This window comes from Cinclus cinclus, chromosome Z (assembly GCF_963662255.1).
Source record: "Cinclus cinclus chromosome Z, bCinCin1.1, whole genome shotgun sequence".
In the NCBI taxonomy this organism is placed as follows: Eukaryota; Metazoa; Chordata; class Aves; order Passeriformes; family Cinclidae; genus Cinclus; species Cinclus cinclus.
Window position 1 is genome coordinate 44,167,543 of NC_085084.1, and position 11,915 is coordinate 44,179,457.

The 11,915-nt window shown below is 42.7% G+C and overlaps 1 protein-coding gene across 1 annotated transcript in view; it reads right to left on the bottom strand.

Annotated features, from left to right (window-relative positions):
* SPIN1 (spindlin 1) overlaps positions 1-3,690 on the bottom strand; it is a 58,710-nt gene extending 55,020 nt beyond the window's left edge. Inside the window, exon 1 of the mRNA XM_062513244.1 lies at positions 3,541-3,690. The gene's annotated coding sequence lies outside the window, so the exon portion shown is untranslated. The remainder of the gene's footprint in view (positions 1-3,540) is intronic.
* Positions 3,691-11,915: the final 8,225 nt, after the last annotated feature.

Consider the following 11,915-nt stretch of genomic DNA (forward strand, 5'->3'; position numbering starts at 1 on the left):
ACACCATGGGTAACGATTACTATTTCTATCCATTTCATTTTATGGGACCATTACAACAGTGAAGTTTCCAAGTCAGTCTTTCAAGACCTCATATAACATAGATTTACAGTAGTTTCACAACATACATTACAGGAAAGAAATAAAAAAAATACATAACCTGGATTTGTAGAACCATCCTCCACAATCTGAAAGCCAAATCCATTCACCTTCTGAATTCTGTATGTCTTTAGCAAATTCACATTTTACTCTATAACAGAAAGTTAACTTCAGCCACAACATAGTAAAAGCCATTCAAATTAAATTATTTCATCATTGTTTGAAATGGATCAGTAAGGAGGCCCCTTTGTCTCCAGAATCAACTGTTCATAGCTAACTAAATACCAGTTAACGCCACTGTTTGAAAGATTTCCATATATATTCTTATCAGAGATGTAGATAGAAACAAGTCTACGCATTCATAAAGCAAAGTCAGATTCCCCGTACTTTTATGGCAGGAGGCATGATGACATCTAGACAGCATGTGGAACACATCTTGATATACAGGAGGTCCTTATAAGGAGAACCAGTGTCAAGAAAGATCAGCATTCACCCTTCCATCATAAAATCACTGACCTCTGAAAAGCAGTAAGAGAAGGAACACAAGAAAAACAACAAACCAAAAAACTCTCTCACACCTGTCATAAGAAACAAGCCATCTAACCACACAACAGGAAACAACTTTCTGCGAGGTAGTTCTCTCTTTCAGTTCAGCTTCAAAGAACAGCTTTCGAAGACTGTTTTCTAAACCAGTTTGTAGAACTGGTTTTAGTCACCTATGAAAACATTCTCATGCCATACCATCAAGAAATCAAGTTTGATCCTTTGATTACCTGGTGAAAAAAAAAAAGGAAAGCAGGCAAGAAAAACAAAATGCAATGATGAGAAATTTGCAACAAAAGGCTTCATTCTTCAGAAAGGAGAAAATATAAAGGTTAAGGAATGGTGTTTCGCTTCAGTAAATAGAATACTTCTAAAAATATTTCATTTGTCAAACATTAAGCAAATCATGCATTACATTAAGACACAGTTCTTGCATCAGCTAGAGGTTTACAGATCTGAACATGTCATAGAGTGCAGCCTGGCAACAGATGGCAAGGAAAGATACTGGGTAAGAAGAGGATGAAAGAATACTCAGACTGAGAAAATACAAATTACTGAATAAGGATGTACTAAATGCTTATTACTTTTAGGACTGCATATTACTTAGTAATTCCATAAATATTCAGAACTACACTCAGTTGTGATTTACTTGATTAAAGATCTATTGAAAAGCATGCCTGGTTTAAAAAAAAATTGTTAATTTCTAACTTCTTCCAGCAAGCTGATAATTGAGACTGCATTTCTTGCAGTCTTCTTTTTCCTTAGTCTCATTTGCCAAATCGTTTTTGAAAAGGTTTTTCTAGTCTCAGGGTTTTAATTTGGTTGAATACAGCCTGGCATAACTCACAATGGCAAAAACACTGGAGTGTCTTCATTGAGTGAACATGCAGAGATTTGGCAAGTTCTTCAACTACATCTGCTCCTATTGGGATATGAAGGCCCACAGTACTGATTTTTGACAAAATCAACACAATGAAGACAGAAAGAAAAATATTCTGAGTGCCACAGAAAGGAATACAATGACAAGCTAAATTAAAGGTGCTATAGACATGAAACTTCACAAAGATGATGAACTAGAGACAAATTTTACAGAATAAAATTTAGCTCTTGCAACAGAACTGCAATGTAATAGAGTTTAATTTTAAGTGATCCATTAAGTGATCCATTCAGCCTACTTTTAAGTGATCCATTATTTAAACAGACATGTTGTGGATGGCTTATTTTTGTTTTGTTTAATTTTCTCTTCAGCCTAAAAATTGGCTTAAGAATCTGAAGGCCTATTCTGAGTGAAGAGCTGTATACTTCAATGAATTTCACATTTTTAGTAGGTGATCATAATTTCAAAATGCAGTAGTTAATGAACAACAAATTAACTACACTGGGTAAAACTATTCTAGTTTAGGCAATATCGCATTCAGACTTTCAGAAGAGTGAAAAATTCTTAAAAAAAAAAAAAAGTAACTGCCTGCTGCAGGAATCTACTGATATATCAGGCTACAGACTTTTGCTCTGACTTTCCCATCCAGAACTAACACAGTTGCCTCAGAATCCATGACGTAGATACACATTCCAAAATTATACTGTAACTTGGATGACTTATTTTAAGTTTTATGTCATTGGAAACTCCTTCTATGTATTATTTTCTCCATAATCAATGTTTGCTAATCAGTGCTTATTAATTGGGATGGGAAAAGCAGCAGAAAGAGGTATTCATATACAGTATCTAATTCGCATATTTTTATCTCGGTAAAAGCTGCAAGATTATGCCATTCCAATGCTTCTCAGCTAGAAGCTTCTAAAGCAAAGCAGACAAGACAACATAGCTAGGACATTTGTTACTTAAGAGCAGTGCTCAGAAACTATGGCTATCCATGTGTATAAATAAAGGCCACGTGCTTAAGTATGATCCTTGAAAAATTAAGTACTTACTCTGAATTACAGTAATGTGTCTAGAAAGCAAAAAGTATCCTGTCTTCACACCTTCAACATTCACCCTCAATTTGCAAGCTAGAAATAAAACCATTTCATGGCAGATCACTTTAGATATGCTTGAACTACCGTCAAGTGTTTTGGGTTTACGTCACAAGCAGCAACAAAAATTAAGCCATATTTATCAAAGCCAGAAGGGGGTGCTCTGAATAAGTGAGGTGGAGGGTACTGAACTTAGCATTTGCCTTGCACTATTAAAGAGGTCAAAAGCATGCTGTCTTGTTTTCATTTTGGAGCTCACTTCACATTACCATCCCTTTTTTACAAAAAGCCAAACAAGTAAACGAGCAATAACAAAAAGAAACAAAAAACTCCAAAATAAAAAAATCTTGAAGAACTCTTTTTAGGAAAAAGGAAAAGCTTCAGTTTGTACTATTGACATCACAAGGGCAAATTAATCTATGACAGAAATCTAGCAACACGAAGACCAAACAAGCATAAATTCCGATTTTGTATTCCATGTTTTGCAAGCAGTTTAAGATACTAATAAGGAGATACAGGAAACACAAAAAAACCCAAAATGCCTGTGCTACGGGTTTTACCTACACAATGCCTATTCCGTCTTAACTAGTTCCGATCTTTTTACTGTGATTGTCAAGAGCTGACCCCCTTATACCGAATTATGTACTCAAATGAAAGAAAAGGCCCTAGTTCATTCTGCCAAGTGTAACACAGTATTTCATTTCCGCCAGCACTTTGGTGCATCAGCCTCCCCACACCCAACACGAGAAAAAGATACGCACATTCCAATCGAGCCTCTCTCAGCGGGGCTCACCCAGGTTCCCCCTCCTTCCCTCCCGTCCTCCCTAGCCCCAGGCCTTGCCAGGTTCCCAAATCACCTCTGATTTTAGGTTTCATTTTGTTGTAAACAGCAAAACGAAAGGAGAAAGCTTCCAAAGCGAGGATCCTTACCCTTGAAATCCCGCCATGCGCGCAAATAAGGAGGGTGAATTGTTTTTCCTTTTTTTTTTTTTCTTTTTTTTTTTGGGATGGGCGATGAAGGGGGAGGGGGGGAAGAAACAAAAGCCTACACTGAGGAGCGGCTAAGCAGCGGAGACTGAGGGAGAAGGCGGAGACCCTGGTGGAGTAGCAGGGCGAGCGTCAGCCATGTTGTGTGTGCGTGTGTGTGTTGGTCCAGTATTTACAAACCTGCAGCTGCAGCAGCGCTTGGAGCCTGGGAGAGAGAGGGGAAGGCAGGGAGGGAGAAGGAAGGGAGGAGGGAGGAAAGGAGCGAGGGAGGAGGGGAAAGCGGCACAGCAGACAAAGGATCGCAGCAGCGCAGAGCGAGCGGGGCGCGCACACACCGCGCCGGCGCTGTTTCCCGCAGACCCGGCTCCCCCGCCGCCCTCACGCCCCCTTCGTTCCGTTTTCCCGCCTCCACCTCCCCCGGGAAAGGCTTATCCGCCTGGAGCCCCTCGGCGGGCCCCAGCCTGCACACAATAGCTCCGCAGTGGGGAAAGGGGGAGGGCACCGCTCCCCTACGGGTGGATGCGGCGCAGGGCCGTGCCGGGGGAGGGCGGCAGAGCCCCGGAGCCCGGAAGGGCGGGGGGGTTGCCAAGCAGCCGGGGAGCTTGCGGGGGAAGGGAAAGCAGAGACGACACCTCCAGACCGGAGCCCTCAAGGCCCCGATGCCGCCCGCGGCTTCCGGGAGGGGAAGGCGGGGGATCCACGATATGAGTGCCCCGAGGGAGCCGAGGCGCGGCCGGGCTGGGAGAGCCGGTCCCCCCACAGCGACTCCCTCCGGCTCTGCCCGGTACTGGGCCGGGCCAGGCCAAGGGCGGCGCGACGGGCTGCGTTCCCCCCGTCCCCTCCCTCGCCCCGGTCGCTCACCTGCCGGCGGGGCGGGCGCCCGGGGGTGCCAGGGCTGCCTCCCAGCCCCTCCCGGCCGGGCCGCTCAGCTTCTCTGCGGCGGTGGCGGCAGCGGCGGCGGGCACGGCCGCTCCCCTCGTCTCGCTTGTCCCCCTCCGCCGCCGCTGCCTCCAGCTCGCCTCTGCCACATTTGGATCCCCCTCTCCCTACACGAGCTCCGCCGCCAGGATAGAGGCCTCCTCACCTTCCTGCCAAATAGTGAGCCGGCCGCATCGCGCCGTTCAAAACACAGGGCCGGGGCCCGCCCTCCTCCCCCGCGCTGCCCCCCCCTCCAGCCGGCGCGCAGGCGCACTGCGCCGCCCCGACTGCGGCGGGCAGCCCCACCCGCCCCGCCATGGGCTGGCGGCGCGGCCTTGGGGCTGCCGTGTGCCCCGGGCGTGGCGCAGGTCACCCTGCAGCCCTCTGTGTGTACAGAGAATCACCGAGCCGTCTCTGAACGTCCTGTGCTGGAAGGGACCCACAAGGACCGTCGAGTCCAACTCCCAGCCCTGCACGGGACATCCCCAGAGTCACGCCTAAGAACATTGACTAAACGCTCCTTGAACTCTGTCCGGTTTGGTGCTAAAGGTCAGTGTGTAGTGTAGATGCCAGAAGGCCGACTAGCACTTCACCTGAGCAGGGAAAGTATTTGTAAATAATACCAGCAAACAAGTGCGTTGTGTATGGAATTGCCTTCTCTTCAAGGGAGGCAACATTTCTGGGAGAAATGAGTAGTTCCTTCAAAACTTAAAGGGTTCCCTGAAAATACGTTGATCTATGCAATAAGGACATGAAAAAAGGTGGGGAAGCCTTCAAAAATCCGTGTGGAACAAAAGCAGTGGTTACAGATTCTGAACCTCTCTTGAAGGGCTGTCCTGCATGCCCCTGGCAGGCTGAGAGACAGTACTTGAGGGAGGAGTAATTGAAAACCTGCAAGTAATCAAGACTTCTTCAGCAATTGACAGACCATAGATGCCACCTTTTCAATGCCAGGACAACTAGGAGAAAAGTAGTAGATTTCTTAATACTAATGGAGAGTATTTTCTAATTCATGAGGCGTGCATGATCTAAATGGAGTAGGACACAAGGAAGAAATTTGTTAAGCTATACCATAAATTTTCAGATCAAGCTGTGTCTAAGGCATTAATTACAGGGGGAAAAACCCAGTAAAATCATCTGGAAATGTATTGATGAAAATATTGTGATAAGAAACAGAAGTCCCTTTTTGTTCACTGTCCGTATAAGGTTAAGAACCATGTAAATCAGTAACCGCAGCTATGCTTAAAGAAATGGTTTACGTAAGTGAAACTAGTTATAAGGAACAAATAGTGTTGCAATCAGTACTTATAAGGTTGCGTAAGAACTTTTTGCAGCCCAAGTCAAGAAGAAGACACTGAGGAAGACTCGTGAGGGCCTTTATCAACGACCACCAGAAGGTAGAAAACGAACCCCTATCAACTGCCGGAGCATGCGCGATAAGCACCAAGAGAATGACTCAACAAGAAGAGCGGGTGCTTAAAAAGAGAACTGAAAACCCCGGTCGGCGCGGCAGTTGGTGGAGCGGTGACTCCCCTGTCGCCCAGCGCTGCATTTTGCTTTTCTTTCTAATAAATTGCTATTTTAATTGGCTAAAATGGCCCGTTGTGCTCATTGATAACAATTTGATACAGTGCCATCAAATCCTACTCCATCACTTTGGTAAATCATTGAAGCATAGACCTCTAAGATCAATTCATCGGCAAAATGGGAAGCATCAGTAAGATTGTTACCTTCTGACAAATTCATTTCATAATGAAAGTAGGTGAATAGCTGATCTGCCATAACAAATCAAAAAAACAAAAAAAAATTTTCTGAAGCAAGGCTTGACAAGAAATTAAGTCAGTTTGGGGAAGGGTGATTTGGTTCAAAGAATGGATATTTTTGATTTCTTAGTTCAACAGTAGCAAATGCACAGGGTAATATCCAAATTCCTAAGTCACACAGGTCATGTATTCCATGCCTGTAACAGAAAATAAAATACAGCTATGTGCAGACATACATAACTTTGCTTAAAGTTCTCATTGGCATAACAGGAGAAAAAAAATATTTTTAGTTTCTCCTTCGTTGTTATCTCTTAATTTCATCAAAGGAACTGTATCCCCAGTAATTCCTATGATAAAAGAGTGTCTTGGGGTGATTTTAAGATGCTTCTATCCACAATCGGCTGTTCTGTGGGTGTTGAATATTGAGTTCTGCAGCTTTAAGACTGGTTTCAGGAGTGAAGAAGGAGAAAAAAAGGTGCAGAGTTTTAAATCAGAGGCTGCACTTGCTCCCCTGCACCCTTCACACAGACTGTGTTGTCTGCAGTGGACAGCAGGAGAGCTCTCCTTTGCTCCTGGTTAGTTTTCCTGGCTAGCTAAGGCAGAAAAACTCCCTAGACTGTAGGGTTTTTTTCCTTTTTCTTGGAATTGTTCGAACCTGCTCTGGACTGAAAACCTAGAAGAGCATCAGGAGCTCACACCTGTGTCCCAGCAGGCCTGGCCTGGGCTGTGACATTTCCCAGCTCTGGAGGGACTGAGAACAGCCTGAGTGAGCTGGGCTGCACCCTATGGAAGGGACTCTGCTGGATTTGTCATCTCTTCAGAGGGGTGAGAGGTTTTGCTGTTTAGTATTGTTCATTTTTATGCTGGAAAGTGCTTTGCCTGTTAAATAAGCAGGTTTTTTTCCTACTTCTCTCCAAGGAAATATTTCCCCAAACCAGTTGAGGAAAAAACTGCTTGAAACTGTTTCCTAGAGGAACCCCATTCAGAGGTTTCCTCCCAAATTTACCCTAAACCAGGACAAAGAGTCCTGAGATTCTGATAGATTATTCATTTGAAATTTAAAGAAAGAAATTTATAAGAGACAGAAAGAGTGAGAAACAATGAAGTAGGGGACAAAGATTGTGAAAGTTGAGGGTACAGGTTAATAATGCTGGACCATCCAAGTGGAATTGTAAAATCCATAACCAGCTTTGCTGAGATATGATATTACAAGAGACGTTACTGAAATATTACAAGACAGTTGTTGAGATAAGCAATCATTGATTAAATTAAAATTAAATTAAAATAGACATAGAGTCATAGAATGGTGTGGCTTGGAAGAGACCTTCAAAAGTCATGTAGTCCAATGCCCCTGCAATGAGCAGGGACATCTCCAACTAGATCAGGTTGCTCAGAGCCCCATTCAGTCTGACCTTGAGTGTTTCCACTGGTCATGGATCAGGAATCTATCACCTCTCTGGGCAACTGATGCCAGTATTTCACCACCTTCATTGTAAAAAAATTGCTTCCTGCCATCTGTAAATCCCCACTCATTTAGTGTAAAATCACTGCCCCTTGTTCAGCTGTTACAGATACTGCTAAAACATCTGTCCCTGTCTTTCTTACCACCTTTTCTTAAGTACTGGAAGACCACAGTATGGCCTCCTTAATGCCTTCTTTTCCTCAAGCTGAACCATCCCAAATCTTGCAGCATTACTTCATAGCAGAGGTGCTTCATCCCTTTGATCATTTCTCTATCCCTCCTCTGGATCATTCCAACAGTTCCATGTCCTTCCTGTGCAGGGACCCCAGAGCTGGATGCAGAGTTCCAGCTGTGGTCTCAGCAGAGCAGAGCAGAGGGACAGAATCCCCTCCCTCCCCTGCTGCCCACGCCACTTTGGATGCAGCCCGGGACACGTTTGGCTTTCTGGGCTGGGAGTGCCCATGGCTGGGTCATGTCCAGCCTCTCATCTACCAGCATCCCCAAGTCCTTTTCACAGGGCTGTTCTCCCTCTGTTCATCCCACAGCCTGGATTGATACTGGGGGTTGCCCAGTGCAGCACCTGGAACCTGGTCTTGTTAAACCTCATGAGTTTCAAAAGGACCTGCTTGTTGAGCTTGTCCGGGTCCTTAAGGATGGTATCATATCTCTTAGTTGTGTCAGTTGCACCACTCAGCTTGGTGTTTGAAGATATGCTGAGGGTGTACTCAATCTCATTGTCTGTGACCCTGATGAAGACATTAGACAGTACTCATCTCCATACAGATCCTTGAGAGACACCACTTGTCACCAGTCTCCATCTGGATACTGAGCTGCTGAACACTATTCTCTGGATGCAGCATCCTACCAATTCCTCATCTACTGAACAGTCCACCCATCAAATCATGCATGACTGTTCAGACAAGAGACTACTGAGATGTGAATATATGGTGTGGGGCATACTCCATCATGGAAGGATATTAAATAACAGCTTTGCAGTAGTGACTGTAGTGCTATTTTTCTGAAAGAATTTAATAGTACTAGGATGTATTTGTTCTTTTGAGCTGTCATTGACTGTAGCAGGATGCTCTACTTAAGTGAGGGTAAAGCAGCTCAAAACTTACCTATTTGCAAAAGTTATCTGTAATAGAGAAGGAGTTCATGCTGCTTTTGGTTTTGGAGAATGCTGAAAGATGCCTGAGTCTTTCATCCCAAAACTAAACATTTGGAGGATGGGGAAAACTCTGTTCTGAGAGCAACTGACATTACTGAGGAGGCTGCAGACAAAGATCCTGATAATGAAACCAGCAAGTGATTTATACTGTAATTGATTTAAGGGTGCTAAGCTAAAGGCTGCTGGACTGACACAGTGGCCTAGAAACATGCATTTGACAGTCAATGACTTTATACTATGAAAGACCAGTCCCTCTTCTTGCAGCAGGGACTTGCAGCACACTCCTTCTAGGAGTGCATGTGGAGATTCCTCCCTTGAGTGGTGATGCTCCTCAGGGTTACTTCACCCATGGTCATTGGTATGGGTAAGTAACATCAATCGCCATTTAATAATTATTAGGATAGCTCCAAAATTACTGATTTAACAAATAGTGCATTCTACTAGTAGTTACGGTTCTGACTGAAGTCTTTTAGTCTAATCACTATAATCAATTAGAATAACTGTTTTACTTTCTTCATATAAATGTGTTTGAGTTGCCATCCTCAATCTTGCAGGACAAAGTCATATAAAAGTTCAATCACACTTATGCAGTCCTTTAGACATTGTTGTTGGTTAAATGTGTGACTAGGATTGGATCCAGTTGCACTTAGACTTCTCTCTGAGAAAGAGTTCAGAAAGCAGGGAGGTCTTTTCTGAACCCTCTGTCACAATGGGAAGGTCTCTCTAAACTTGGTCTTAAGCCTCTATTTAGACCACAATGTGTAAGAACCAATTCCCAGGAAACAGACCAAAATGTGCATTGCCAACTAACTCTAGTTACCATGCCCACCCAGAAGCCTTCATATTCTACCACAGGGCTTGTGTCTGTTTATGGGCCACAGAACATAAATGGGATGTAGCTGCTTTTTGAATTAAACAGTGTTTGAGTCCAGCCAGGTCTTGTTCCTGAAGTCATCAGATCACCTGTGAAATCAACCAAGGAGTTTCTGTGGTCTCAGGAGCAAATCCTGCCCACACTACTGACATTGTAGTTTTGTTAGGCTGCTGGAGGGGGAAGGAGCAATTTTAAAGCAAAACTGTAACTACTGTTAATCCTGAGTTGTATCAGGGTTGTTGTAGGTGTTCTCTTGGGAACAATGGGAGAGCCATTACTTTGGAGAACTCTCATAGAAAAGGATCCTCAGTGCTATCAACCCAATCCTTGCTCCACCTTCTGAGGTGTGATGATCCCTGAGGTATGGGAGATCACTTGATTGAGAAGCTCTTGAAACTGCCCATAGAGGCAGTTTGTTCTTCCTTCTGAATTGCTAAGAGATCCTGCTTGACCTGAAGGCAGGGCAGTGCAAATTGAACTGTGTAACCATTTCAGCTTTGGAACTGACCTCCTGCTTCAACCAGACTGTAACTCTGCATAGTTTCTCACATTACTGTTAACAAAAGTCTTCATTTTTACTGATGTAGTTACAACCCTTTTATAAGTGAATGATCTATTACTAAGTGTCAAGTAATGATAAACTACTGAAGGGGAAAGAGTCTAATAAATGTGCTTGGAGTAAAGAATCGCAGATATTAACCCAACATTCTTTTAAAGCTGATAAATATTTCTGTCACATGAGATGCGACCTTGTTTCACACACTTGGTCACAGCAAGAGAGAATGCTAAATGGATCATACTACTCTTGCAGAAATGTAAACCCTTCTCTTCACACTCTTTATCTTCCCTTCTCACTTTCACACTCATATATACAAAATAAATACTTGTCAGCCTTTTGCAGGACAAAGTATAGCATTTTTTCCTCTTTATAATTTCCATATAGGTAGAAGAAATAAATCTCTATGTCAGAAAAGGAAGATATTTACTACAAAGTACACCTTTTCTTCATGATTTACGTTACATGGGCTTTGAAACATGAGAAGTTGGATGAGCAACTTATTTTGAAAATATAATAATTTCCATTCTGATAATTTTTGTTTTAAAGGCAGTACACTAGCACTTGAGATACATGTGGTCTCTGTGTAATGTTTTCTAAAGCTTTCCAGGGATCCTGACTTACTAACAGCTTTCAAAGAAGATAGGAAAACTGTTCTTTCAAAGATTTAGTATTGAAAACAGAAGAAAAATTATGAAATACTGATCTATTTTTAAGAAAGGCAAATGTATTTCTATGCAAGATAGAAAGTACCATTAGATAATCTTGTGTGATTTTCCTCCCAATAATGTTGCATTAATTAGGACTTAAAAGGTATTTTCCAGTTGTGTTATGAGCATAATACTTCATTCTATTTCAATTTTTCATATTATTTATGTAACTTTTACTTTTTATTTATTATTTTCATTTGTTCAATCACAAACAGTGCATACTATCTTCATTGCTTTATTTTTTTTCCCACTTTATTTACAGCCTTGTCAACTTCCAGTTCAGATGTGTTTGCTAATTGTTATGCATGGGTTGTATAAAAAGGAAAGTAGGCTTTACTCTGTTCTGTATTGATATTGAAGATGGAGTCTGTACAAAACTTGCTAGGGTGAACATTTTAGTAGTCCCTGCTGTGATAGTCTAGGGATACAAATTAGTCTGTTTTTATAGTGATATTTATCCAGTAAGCTTTGAATAGGATGATGAACATGGAAAGAAATAGCAACCTGTGGACCACTAGGTGCACTTAAACTCAGACATAATACATCCACCTTCATAAAACCTGCAACCATCTAAAATGCATGCTTGCATAAAAGCCTCAATACTCAGCTATATTTGCAAGAGAACATGAAAAGAAATTAACAAAGAGTAATGCAAGGAAAAAGTAGCTTGTGAGGCTCAGCATGGTGAGAAAAATTTAAGAAAAACCTATGTAGAATTAGTACAATATGAAGTGATAGCTCATACAGTTATTTTATACCACTCTGCTTTGAAAATTCCATAAGAATTCATAAAATAAATTTAAAGCAGGAACTTCACCTCCTCACAGCCCTGTGAGACTTACTGAGGTCAGGCTTCCTGGAGAC